The following is a 13,642-nucleotide window of genomic DNA, read 5'->3' as shown; positions in this document are numbered from 1 at the left end:
ACTCTAACTAAAAGCTCCCAGGGTGCCCCCAAGTCTGTCAGCACCCCCACATCATCCCCCTCTGTCACCTTCCTCGTACTCACCCAATGCTGGAACTACCAGCAAATAAAAGTTTTCACGCTGGGAGACATAACCACCCCACCGAGCCGCGTGCGAACTTGCCTTTGACCTTTTGATTGACTTACTCTTTCTCCACGAAAACAAATAAAACCGGAGGGGATCCACGGATTCCAAATGAGTTTGTGTAACCATCCCATTCAGCCACAAGGAGACCCTCTGACCTTCCCATGACAGTCTGAGAGAGGCGACATTTACCTCTCAGCCACACAGGAATGGATGCTTAGCGCACAGAAACCAGGATGAAAGAGTAGGCATGAGCAGGCATGGGGAGATATTTTTATCCATTAAAAAAGAGAGAGAGCAAGCACACGGTGGGGGGGGGGTGAAAGGAGGAGGAGGGAAGGCACTGGGTAGTCTGGGGAGGGAGAGGAGAAGTTAGCTTACTTACATGGTTGGACAGGCTGGAGAACCGGGCTGCGAGGAAAGGTTACCCTCAGGTGTTCCAGTGGCTGATGACTCGTTGCTTGGCTCCTCCGACACCAGCTGACAGTCCCCTGTCTGTGTCTCTTTGTGACTAAGGACACAGTACTCCCAACCTATAAATAGATCCCGACTCCGTGATTGATATAACAGGCAGCTGACAGAAAAAAAAAAAAATCCCACAACCATAACCAGGTCTCAAGCAAAACAGTAAAAACCTCTGGACTTCCAACTCCACAGAGCCCCATGCAAGCTTTGCAGTCACCTATGGGGCATGAGAAAGGGGATTTGTCATGTATGGGCAAAGGGGGAGGACCAGGGTTGACAAGTACTGTGGGAGTGTGGAAGACAATGGCTTCTTGAGTGGCGCATACTGGTCTGTGGGGGAGGAGCCTGTAGGAGGTCGTGACCCTGTGAAGGAGAGTCCCCGTCTGTACCCCCCTGGATCCTGAGCCCTGATCATCAGGGCCTGCGTAGTCAACATTCTGACTTGGGAGCATTCGTCAGCTCAAGTGCTTTCCATGAACGTTTCCATTCCCCCTGCCAGATCAGGAGGCAGGGAGCGTGTGCAGCTCTCCCGGTTTGAGGGCCAGAGGGACCGTGGGGCCAGGAGGAAGGCCCTGGAGGGTGGGAGAGAATGTGCAGGTAAGGAGCTCAGCTGGACCCAGCTCTGTCTGTAAGCAGAGCCCTTGCAAAAGCAGATGAAAGGAAGGGTCATGGTGGCGCCTGCTTTTCCCAGAAAGATTTCCTAGGCAGCCAGGATCTGCACAGGCATCTTCCCAGAAATGAGCCTCACTCTTTGGGATACTAAAGAGTCTTTAAAAAACATCCCCTGCTTCCGGTTCTACACAGTTGACATAGGCTCCCCGGAGCTGCGTCCATATCTAGGAGTTAAGCAAGGGGATGAAGTTTCCAGAAAATGGTAGCATCATCAGGGAAATGGCTCGATTGTGCAGGGCTATGGGCCTCAGTTTTGGAGTTGTATGAACTTAACTGGGCACAGTGCCATCCATACACAGTCCCCTTTCAAGGGGGTGGTGGAACCAGCCCTTGCTGGTAGAGAAGGCACGTAAGAAACCCTTAAAACTTCTTGCTCTCAGTATTTGAAGGAAGAAGTTAGTCCGTCTCTTCCTGTTAGATCCAATTCCCCATCCTACCCCACCCCCCAGGTTAGCAGGAGCCACGAGGATATGTGGATATATGGTACCCAAGCTACTAAAACCAAAGGCCTGTTTAACTTGCAGGACTTTTCTCAAATATCCTGTTGCAGCTCGCCAGTGGAGCAAAAGCTTCATGAAGGTAAACACCACGTTTGTCCTACTCACCGTGTGTCCCATGATAACTGATGCACAGCAAGACTTCCTGATTGTGGACTTTCTGGTTGACTAAACCAATGGATAAATGAATGCTCAAATAAGTGGTACCCAAGACCCTGAGAGTCATTCTTCTGGGATGTCGGAAGTGTGTATTTCACGAGAATGCCCCTGGGAAAGTAGAGAATTGAGACAGGGATTCGAGGAGAATCAGTCTGATGTGTGGTTCTGTCCAAGAACCCAGCCAGAGCTTCTGGGTACCAGGCCAGTGTGGCTAGTGGTCATGGAGTACATCCCTCTAACCAGCCTGGCCATATGAAGGGTAACTTGCAAGTATTGCTGCTCCGGAAGGAGAAAGCCCTCCAGAGATGGAACTTGGGAGGGGTTCTTGCTGATGACCGGATTCAGAGGCACTTGGCCCACATTCCTCACCAGGCGCCATCCTGGGGAAACCCCCTCTTCTGATGCAGACTGAGGCTCTCCCTTCCTAATCATCTTTCTCTATGTGGTCTCCAGCAGGCTGTCTGACTTCTCACTGACCCCTCACTGTGCTTCCTGGCAGAAAGCAGTGTGTGTGTGTGTGTGTGTGTGTGTGTGTGTGTGTGTGTGTGTGTGCGTGCGCGCGCGCGCGAATGTTTCTGTCTGTGGTCACAGTCCTCCCAGGCTTCCCCAGAACCTCAGAACAGTATCTGCTCTGATCCAAGTACACAATGAAGTAGTTGACCATGTACCTTCAGGAAGCATTTGCTTAGAGAGACCACGTAAAATCCTGGTTTTGACGGTTATCCACAGGCTGATTTCTGAATTGGTCTAGTCTAAGTCTCAACTCTTCTAACTGCACTCAGCATTGGAGTTACTCATTTGAGTTACACTGTGTGGGGGAGGGGCACCCCAGCGATAACTGACAGAGTTCTTTTGAATGCTTGTCATCATCATGGGAGACCACCAGTCTCTGCTCTCAAGAGACTCACTGTCCAACCTCATAAGACACCTACGTCCATAAACCAGCCTATTAACTGACTTCCTTTCTTGTCCATCCATTACTATGAAATGGGAGTCAGGCCCCTTATGCTTCTGAGCCTCACTTTCCACATTTGCAACTGGAAACCCAAAGTGTCTGACTCACAAAATTAGCACGAGAATACAATGACTCAGTCCAAGAGGCTGTGAAGGACAGTTCCTGGACCATGGAGGGTCCTGTATAAATACTCTGGGCATCTACATCACCCATGGGCATCTTGTATTCCTTCCGCATCTGGCCCCCTCCCATCTTCACCACAGTTCTCCCCCATGGAAGAGCACTGGCAGAACAGGCTGATGACAAATGCTTTGGCCCACATAGCCACTGGCTGGAGGTCAGAGGTCAGGTCAGGAAGAGAAGGCTGGGAACTCTTAGAGTTTTAGTGTGTCCACCACAGGCATGGGAAGAGAAAAACAAAACAAGTCCAGAAGACTCTGAATCTTTCCCTGTGACTTTACCTGTCACTCCAGCGGCCAGGTTCATTACAACACACACACACACACACACATACACACACACACACACACACACCTCCCCAATACCCCATCCATTCACCCAGAAACACTTCACTTATTTTGAGTGTCCTAGGCTCTCTGAAGAGTTAAGAGTCCTTCACCTTCTTGAACTTCCTATCCAGAAGTCAGTCACTGCATTGCTTTCCAACAGCCGATCCAGGTGACAAAGAGATGGCTCAGCAGACAAGAGTGCTGGTCTCCAAGCCTGACGCACTGAATTCGAACCCACGTGGCTGAAGAGAATCAACTCCCGAAAATTGTCCTCTGACCTCTGTACACATGCCATGGCTCTCCCATTGTATGTGTGTGTGTGTGTGTGTGTGTGTGTGTGTGTGTGTGTGCGTGTGTAGATAGACATATTTCCTCTGGCAATTCAGGTGACTGGGAAGATGAAGCTCTATCGGTGAAGGGCTAGCCTTGCAGACATGATGGTCAGAGCCCACGTAAAAATCCAGATGTGATGGTGCACAGCTGTAATCCCAGTGACTGACAGGATCCTTGGAAGCAGGCCAACTGGTGTGTCCCAAGTGGCAAAGACCCAGGTCAGTGAGAGATCCTGTCTCAAGTGAAAAGTAAGGATGTCTGAGGCCACACTGAAGGTGTCTTCTTCTTACCTTCATATGTACATGGACCCCTGGACCCCAAACACACACACACACACACACACACACACACACACACAGAGAGAGAGAGAGAGAGAGAGAGAGAGAGAGAGAGAGAGAGAGAGAGAGTAAAAATAAAAACAGGTGATCTTCATATTTCTTTTTTTTAAAGGGTTTATTTATTTATTATATATAAGTACACTGTAGCTGTCTTCAGACACACCAGAAGAAGGCATCAGATCCCATTACAGATGGTTGTGAGCCACCATGTGATTTCTGGGAATTGAACTCAGGACCTCTGGAAGAGCAGTCTTAACCTCTGAGCCATCTCAGTCTCTTAACCGCTGAGCCATCTCTCTAGCCTGATCCCTATATTTCTATAACCCAATCAACTTATCATGCTCCATGAGAGTAGAGGCTCCTTCAAAAGAGACTCAGGCTGAGGTCTTCTTGAGAGTTCCCTCCCTGGAGTGGTTTGCTTTTTGCGTGCAATACACTTTCACGTAAGCACACCATCTTGAAGCATGCCCTTGAGTGTGGTGAAGTTCATCCACACATTGCATATTAAATCCTACTACAAATCTCTTTCTAGAATTCCCACAGCACTCCCAAAGGAGCCTCCCTATACAGGTGCTTCCATTTCTCCCCGGATTAGTCTGCAACTGCCACCCCAGTACAACACCGCAGCCTGGGTGTCTTAAGCAAGATAAATCAATTTCTCCTTAACTTATGTATTTGAGGGGGGAGGGGATCAGCCTCCAATAAGATTATCTTTTTTCTGTTTCTGAGTATTTCCCAGGCTGATAATTTCATACACAAAGACTCATGCAGCATGGAAACCGGCTTCTAAACTCCTAAGCCCAAATGGCCATGACCCCATGGCAACCATGTGTCTTATGTGATTTCTCTGGTCCTCTGTCTCTTGCTATCCCATTTCTTAGCCATGTCTGGGGTGAGCCTCCGAGACTCAACATTCAACTCCTGTTCCATTGTGGCTGCTTCACGGGACTCCCTTTGACACCTCCTCCCCACACACCTGTGGAAAGTGTGACTGCTCTGAGCTAGATAATAAAGTGTTCCAAGCTATGTGGCCTAGAACAACAGAAATATATTGACTTTTTGTCCTAGAAGCAAGATGTCCAAGATCAGTGCAGGGTTGCTTCCTTTTGAGGCTGTATTGGACCCTGAATTTTAGAAGAGGCCTGTTGGTCACCTTTGGGGTCCTTGGGTTATAAAGGCAGCTGCATGTCATCATTCATGTGTGCCTCTCTGTCGCGGTGTCTGAATTGCTCTTTTCTGTAAAGACCCTGTTCATCCTAATGTGACCATTCGCAAAGACCTCATTTCCTAAAAAAGTCATAGCCACAAGTATTGGAAGTTGGGATTTCATAGTCTTTTGGGAGACCAGGTTGGGCACACAATGCCAACTTATGGAATAGACAGAGATGTGAGCTCTGAGACACAGAGCTGAGAGTGTGTCACCGCAGGGAGAGAACACGGGCAGAAAGAGGTGCACACCCCACCTCCTGGTGGCTCCTTCTGCCTTAGGGATGCGTGGCCCTGTATTGGCTCTGTGCCACCCAATTCCAGCTTCATTAGTCCTAGCACATCAAGGTGACTTTACACTGTTTACAAGAGCCACTGAAGATACAGTCTGTTCCCTGCCCCTGCTGCCTTATCAATTCATTTACCTTTCAGAGTTCCCTGTAGCAGGCTGCCAACCCAGAGGGAGGAGTGGGCCAGGAGCCACAGCCCAGGGAGGGCCTGGGAGCACTTTATCTGCAAAGACAATCTATCTGCTTGGGGACAGAGTTAAATACAACACAGTGACACAGCCATGCCATTAATCATCTGCCAGGACACGGGAAACCAGGAGCGGGCCACAGTGGGCACACTGGCTTCAAACACAAGGACAAGGTTTCCCCGGGGGAGGTCTGCTGCTGGCATCTTCCTCTCCAGACATCATTACAGACCAAGTTGGGGCAGCATGGCATTGTGGGCAAAGGTTGAAAAGTTCCATGCTGGTCGTCACAGCAGGCATGAAGAAGTATCGGGAAGCGGGGTGGGAAGCCTTCTAAAGGATATCCTAAGAAGAGGGTCCTCTGGGACACTTGCTGTCACTTGACTTACCAGCAGTTTGACACAGTTGGTATCCATTGGGGTTCTATGCTCTTCTTAGGGGTAGGGGAAGGCACCAGAACATAAAGGAAAGAGACACAGGGTAACCTGTGGCAAAGCTTCAGGCATGATCAGTCTCTTCCAACTTTTTCCATCATGGCAACACAGAAGACCTGGCTTCTGTCTATTAGTCAGCCATTATCCCAAAAGCAAGCTCTCCTTGTCGGGTGCAACATCAGCTCCACTCTCCCTTTACCCGACTTCTAGTTACTCTTCCCTGCCCAGTTCAGGTGGGGCATCCTCCCTGTCTAATCTCTGCCCTCAGGATTCTAACCACAATCCCCCCAACCACCACCACCAATGCAGCTCAGCCTACACTGTTCACCTCATGCTAAATCTGTAAGTGTATGGGGACTCTTCCTGTCCACGATCTCAGGTTGCAAAGAAGCAATGGGCATGGAATTGATCCTTCGTGAACCTGGATATCTTTGGTGTGCCAAGCTCTCTTGGAGTCACCTGGTCTATATTGTCTTACTTACTTTTACAGTTACCTTGATGAGCTGATAAACAGAGATTCTTTTCTCTGGCTCATAATCCAGGAAGCTACCAGGTCAGAGTAGTCAAGTGATTTGCCCTAAATTGTTGAGTAGGTCAACTGTAGAGGCAAGAAGGCCTGCATTGAAGTTGCTGATTAGCCATCTCTACTGTAGCTTCCATCCAAGAGGAGAGTCATCGTCATTGTGACAGTCTTACAGTACTGTTTAACTAAAGGGGTAGGGCTTTCACAAGCACACAGGTGGAAGGGGGAAGGAGGCAAGAAATACCGGCTTTGTGGAATTCATGGGCCCTGGGTGTTGTCTCTGGGCCCTCAGGTCACTTCCAGAGGTTGGTATCTTTTGTTCTGGTGGGTAGAGTAAGACCTTAGAACCCCAGAGACTTCTGCGAGATTCCTCACTGTTGGGTGGAATTCAGAGGAGACAGTCAGGGCCTTCCAGTCTCCTTCCAGAGAGACTGGTTCAGCATAAAAATGGAGGAGGAGGGGAGGCAGGAGAGAAAGGATGCAGGGTGTAGAAAGCCAGGCTAGAGACCCTGGCACCCTGTCCCAGCTTTGCACGTTGTTTTCGGGGGAACTGAGAAGAGAGTTACTGTGCCCATAGTCTGCTCTGTAAAACGGGAAGGCCGAAGACACCTCTGTGGTTCTGAAATACTCTGCTATTCTAAAATGTGTTGTGGGGGTCATTTGTTTATCCAGCAGAAGCTGGATGTGGCTACCTGAATTGGACACGAGGTGGACTGATGTGACCTGGGTGGTCTTTGAGAACAGAACCTTGGTGGTAAATTCTTGGTGGTACAGACACAGGATGGAGGGATAAACACTTGGCTGCTTAACCCTGCTCGCTCTTTCCAAAGGCCAAAGGCCCTGGGAAGACTCTAATCGGCTCAGTGTGGGGTCATGTGATCATCCTGCAGGTGAGGAAGCAGACAGCCCACCAAGACCACAATGGGAGAGGCTACTCCCAAGGAGGGAAGCACACTGAACATGCTAAGACACTCTGTTAAGAGTCAAACCTTACAGGTAAAAACCATCCAGGACTCTTAGGAATATGGATTTTCTATATCCAAAAGGAAATCTGTGGGGGAACATGAGCCTTTTGGGGAAGCAAGATTAATGGCGACCCTCTTCTCCTATCTCAGATTAATTACTGCTCGTCTGCCTGCCCCCAGCCAGTAGCACCATCTGGGCCCTGCATCTCGCCCCCGCCAGGACTCTCCTGCCTTCTCTGTCATCAATCCTCCCACAGCTCCTTCCACTGAGCACATCAAACATTTTAGTCTCCTCTGTGCTAAATCAGAACAGATCAGGCCTCCCTGTGGGGCCTCCTCAGCCTTCTTTTCCTGGTACACTGTCCCCTGGACCTTCAGAGCTGTATGTAAGTTTTCCTTCTGTGTTTGACTCAGTGCTCTAAAACCCTGACTCATCTTCTTTCAAGACACACTCTTCCCTCTGTGTTCCTCCGTTACCAAGGCTTCCACTATCCTCACCATCCCCCAACAGAAGCCCCATCTTTTCCCTCCAGTCCTAACCCTAAACTTAACCATCTCACCAGCCACCATGTCCAACTAGTAGGATACATTCAACTAGATCCCAGTCTCCCAGACCCAGGCCGGGTCTGGCTTCAACCCAAGTTCTTACCAGCTTTTATCTGGACCACATGGACAATCTTCTTGTTGGTTACTCTGACCCAAGTGTCTGTGGAGTCACTTTTGTACATGCACAGGGGATGTCCTGTTTGGGTTTCTGTGACGATGAAGACACAGTGTGGTGTCTGTGCCCTTATGGTCGTCCCAGCACACGGGCAACACTGATAATTATGGGTGCAGTGCTGCAGAGCAGAGCACTCTAGCACACAATCTTTTTACAAAAACAAAACTTTATCCTCCACTGACCAGCAACTCTGTTGTCCCCATCCCCATCCCCCGACAAGTAGCATTCCAGTGTTTCAATGAATGACTTCAGGTGCATCCTGTCAGGAGGATCATACAGGGTTTGTCCTTCTGTCTGTGGCTTACTTCACATCCCACAATGCCTTCCAGATTCTTCCACATTGTCACACATGGGAGGACCTTCTTTTAAGGGTGAGTAACATTTCCTTGTGTGTGTGTTACATTTTCTTTATCCTTTCAACTCCTGATAAAAGAATTGAGATTGTTCTCGTAGCTCAGCTGTTATAAAGTATACAATAAAGTGTACTTGTGTTTTTGAGACTCTGATGTGTGTGTGTGTACATTATATATATCCAAATATGATATGTAGACACACACAGGAATGTTATAGTATGTGGTAATTCTCTTTTTAACTTTGAAGAAGTATTGTGCTTTCCACAGTGGCACAATTTTTCACTCTTACCAACAACACACAACAGTTCTAATTTATCCGCATGCTCACCAACACCTGTTACTTTTTGCTTTTGTTGCTATTCTTTGGAGCAATCTGCGTTCTCACAAATGTGTGTCAGTGACCGCATTGAGGCTTTGACTTGAATTTCTCTGATGGGGGTGTCTGGCTCCTTTTTATACGCCCACTGGCTGTGTGTGTGTCTTCTCTGGAGAAATCCTTTTTTACAAGCCCTTTACCTCCTCTCCCCTCCTCCCTGTGTGGTTCAGGCTAGCTTTCTATGCAAGCTCCCCCTGCCTCAGTCTTCTTCGTGCTGGGATTACAGGCTGTCCCATCCTTAGAGTTGGGGTGTGGGTATACCCAGGCATGCGAATGGGCATCCACGTGCAGGTCAGCATCAGATGCCTTTCTCAGTCACTCTACACCTTATTTTTTGAGACAGAGTCTCTCATTGACTTGGCTGCTCTAGCTGGCTGGGAAACCCTCTACTTCCTCTGCTGAGATTATACTCGGGTGCTACCACACCTACCTTTTATGTGGCTCTAGAGACCCAAACTCAGGTCCTCTTGCTCTTGCAAGCCCTTTATGAGCTGAGCAGCTCCCAGCCCTGCCTTATAGGTTTGCACTAGGTGGGTCAGTCTTGGCTTCAGATTTCGGGAGTTTCTCATGTGTGTTTGTTACCAATGCCTTGCCTGGCATCTGCCTGTTTGATCAATATGCTCTCACCCTGCTGCTTCCCTTGCTATGAAGATACTGGATGTAGCCTTGGTCTTACTTGCTTTTGTAGCTGGTCTTTTAGGTGTCAGATCCAACACAGACTCTGGCTCTCCCTAACAGTCTCTTCTAGGACGTTTACACTTGCAGGCTAGTGTGTCCACCAGATTCATTTAAGTTCATTCTTGGGTATGGAATAAGGTAAATCTCACCCTTTCTGCATGTGGATATCCATCTTCCCAATGCCTCTTGTTGCAGTGACCACCCTTCTTCCCTCATGTGTAGTCATATACAAGTATATAGTGGTCTTGTCATAGACCACTTGCTCCTAAATGCATGAATCTATTGTGAAGTAAATGGATCAGCAGCCTGTTCTGAGTATTCTCTGTATTCTAGTCTATAGCTTTGTGTTATCTTTTAAATAACAGAAAAGCCCTATGTTTGCTCTCTCTCTCTCTCTCTCTCTCTCTCTCTCTCTCTCTCTCTCTCTCTCTCTCACACACACACACACACACACACACACTCTATTTCTTTCTTTTTCCAAACACCTACAGGGCTGGCTGACACACTCTACTCCTATCACATAGTTGTACAAGTATCTGTTCACATCTTAGGATGTAACCCTGGAGAAGGAGAGATTGTTTATATCCTACAACCAATCAGTGCCTATCCAGACTTTCGGCATTTACAAGGTAATCTCCATATGTTCACTGGATGGATGGATGGATGGATGGATGGATGGATGGATGGATGGATGGATGGATGGGTGGGTGGATGGATGGATGGATGGATGGATGGATGGTTGGATGGATGGATGGATGGATGGATGGTTGGATGGATGGATAGATGGATGGATGGATGGATGCAGTGAGGTAGGCAACATAGTGTAAAAGAATGGAAAGTTCGGAACACAGTGGTCTGCAGGGCTCCGGATGGAAATTTACCCCACCTGTGACTGCAGGAGGCACCATTCATGTAACTGGTGGTCCGTGTGAACTTTTCAGACTAGTGCTAATCACATCTTAAGCAGGTGTAGGTAGCAGCTTTATAAAAGGATCTGGCTTAGGAAGTATAGACCAACAGTTAGCTCATGAATGGAACAAGGCATTTGGGCTGAGGAAGACAGGTGAGGGTTATGAAGCGAGAGCTGGAACAGGCTTGGCCAGCTTCCTTGGCTTCCAAGCATATAGTCTTCTCCTGGGGTTTCCTGGCTGGCCAGCCTTGTCGTATATGGCAGAGCTGAAATCCAGTTGTTATTTTCTGCCTTCCTTCTAGCTAAAAGTTTCCACGTGTCTTTCCCAGAAAGACAACGAGACTTAAGGAAGAGATTACTGGGGAGAAAGGGGTGGGTATGGGGCAGCTAGAAGCAGGGTGGGGGAGATGAAGGGAACCCAGCATGCCCAGGCCAGGGGGATGAGGATGACAAAGAGTGGGTACTGATACTCCTGGGGGATGCAGAACTAATAGCCAGCCCCCAAAGCAGTCAGGAGTCTTAGGGGAGGATGCTTGCTTTAGTGATCAAGTTTCTCCCTCTTTTCATTATTTTCCTGCTGCTTGTGTTTCAAATCCTGATGTCCCAAAAATCTCAATAAATGCTTCATGCGAGGTCACAGCTGAGAGTCAGATGATGAATGTACACCGGGTAAAAATCAACAGGAAAACCCAGAGCCTTCACAATCTCCACAGTACAGACACTGGGTCAGGTGTGGTGGCACATGTCCATAATCCTAGCACCCAGGAGGCTGAGGCAGGAGGATGTCAAGTTTGAGACCAGCCTGGGCTACACAGCCAGCTTAACTGGAAAAATGTCAATCTCTTTGATCCCATGACTTTGATTATCCCATTTCTGAGTCAGGTATAAGAACCTGATGCCATCAAGGGCAGGCAGAGCCCATGCCCCCACACAGTAACACCTACCACTTGAGGCACAGTAGCTCCCAGAAAGAGGAATATGGGCAAAGAAGCAGCCAGAGATAAGGGGCCGCAATGAATCAGGGCTCCCTTCCCGGAAATGGATGCAGCCTCTTTGAGGACACGTTTGTCCCCAAACCCCCATGAGATGTACACTTCAGGTATGTGTGAACTCACCTCCACATTGCAGACCAGGGGACCGCCCAGGATCCCTTCTGCTCCTCCCGCATCGGAGCACAGCCAGGGTATCTGCACATCTGTACAAAGGGGTAGTTCATCTGGCTCCAGGGCCACTTTCTCCTCAACCTCTCCATGAAGGGAAGGAGCTGGAGGGACTCGGATCTTCGTCCCCCCCAGCAAGCGGCTGCTTTTATTTGAGGTCCCTTTTGACTGATGTCATACAGCAGACTCTTTGAACCCACTTCACCAACCTTCCCCAGGGATGGCCAGGTTTTTGCACTTCTCATAGATTCAGGGGTGATTAAAAGCCACACAACCAGCCTGCAGGTCTCCCCAAGTCCAGCCTTGCTAATCCAGGCAAGCGGGAGCCCACTGGAAAAGCCAAGAGATACCTTTTCATATCCCTAGCCCTTCAGTAAATCAGTGTGAATGCTAATAGTAGCGAAATGAGGCTCTTGCTGCGTCTGTGTGAATGAATAAATAAAGCTAATTTAATTAGCATATTCTTGTATACAAATATCTCCCCTTAATTCTCTGGAAAGCTCATTGTTTGAAGGTTAGACATTCATTCATGCATCTGACAGGCCTGGAGAAGCATTGCTGAATAGGCCTTATGCCCCACTATGTGCTGCTTTGCTAGAAGCCGAGGACAAAGGCATGAGAAAAACTCCTATGATTTTCTGCAAGGATCTGCAGAGTACCAGATGCACATATACAAACAAATTACAATGCAACGTGTGTGAGCTTCTCACAAGTACACTTGAGGGAGAGCCGGGGACCCTCAGAGGGTAAGAGCAGTTGCTGCACAAACACAAAGACCTGAATTTGGATCCCCAGAACCCACATAAAAAGCCATATGTGTGGCTCCTGATACCAGTGCTGTGAAGGGCAGAGATGGTCTCAGAGGGATAAGGGCAGTCATAGAACAGGACAAATGTCTTCCTCCTCTAGCTTCCATGCATCTATGCAGATGTGTGTAGCACAGAAATATAACACACACATACACACACAGAGACATACACACACACCATATACTCACACACACATATACACACCACACACACATACACATATACATACACACATACACACATACACATATACACACACAGACATACACACACATACACACATAAACAACACACACACCATACACACACACACACACACACACACACACACACACACACACCACACAGGCTTCTAAGCAAGCACAATTATAGACCAAGTGTCAACTTTCTGAGGATAGATAAAGAAAGCCTTCACCAGGGCAGTGATCTTTGAGTTGGGTTTTGAAGGATAAGTAAGAGTCCATCAGATAAAGGAAGCCATTAGAGGTGGTCATCAGACAAAGGCTAAGGAGTCAGGCAGAGAGACCTAGGGATGATGTACAATGTATGGATTATGAGACCTGAATTACTGGATAAACATTTTAACTAGGCCAAGGGATGGTGGCACACACATTTAATCCCAGAACTCAGTAGGCAGAGGCAGGAGGATCTCTAAGTTCAAGGCTAGCCTGACCTACAGAGTTCCAGAGTATCCAGAACTACACAGAGAAACCCTGTCTCAAACAAACAAACACATTTAATTAGATGAAAACATTAAATACAGAACTTTTGGTCTTCAGCCATCATCATCGTCATCAATCATAAGTCCTCAGTTCAGTCTCTAACAGAGGATGACCTTGAACTTCTGACCCTCCGGTCTCTCCCTCCTGAGAGCTGGAATAGCAGACATGAGACGCTGTGTCTGGCTTATGTGGCTGCTAGAGTTTGAGTCCAGGGTTCCAGTCACTGATGCCCAAGTAAAGAAATGGTAGCATTAGCTAG

Source organism: Micromys minutus (assembly GCF_963924665.1).
Source record: "Micromys minutus genome assembly, chromosome: 1".
Lineage (NCBI taxonomy): Eukaryota > Metazoa > Chordata > Mammalia > Rodentia > Muridae > Micromys > Micromys minutus.
This window is presented reverse-complemented; position numbering follows the sequence as displayed.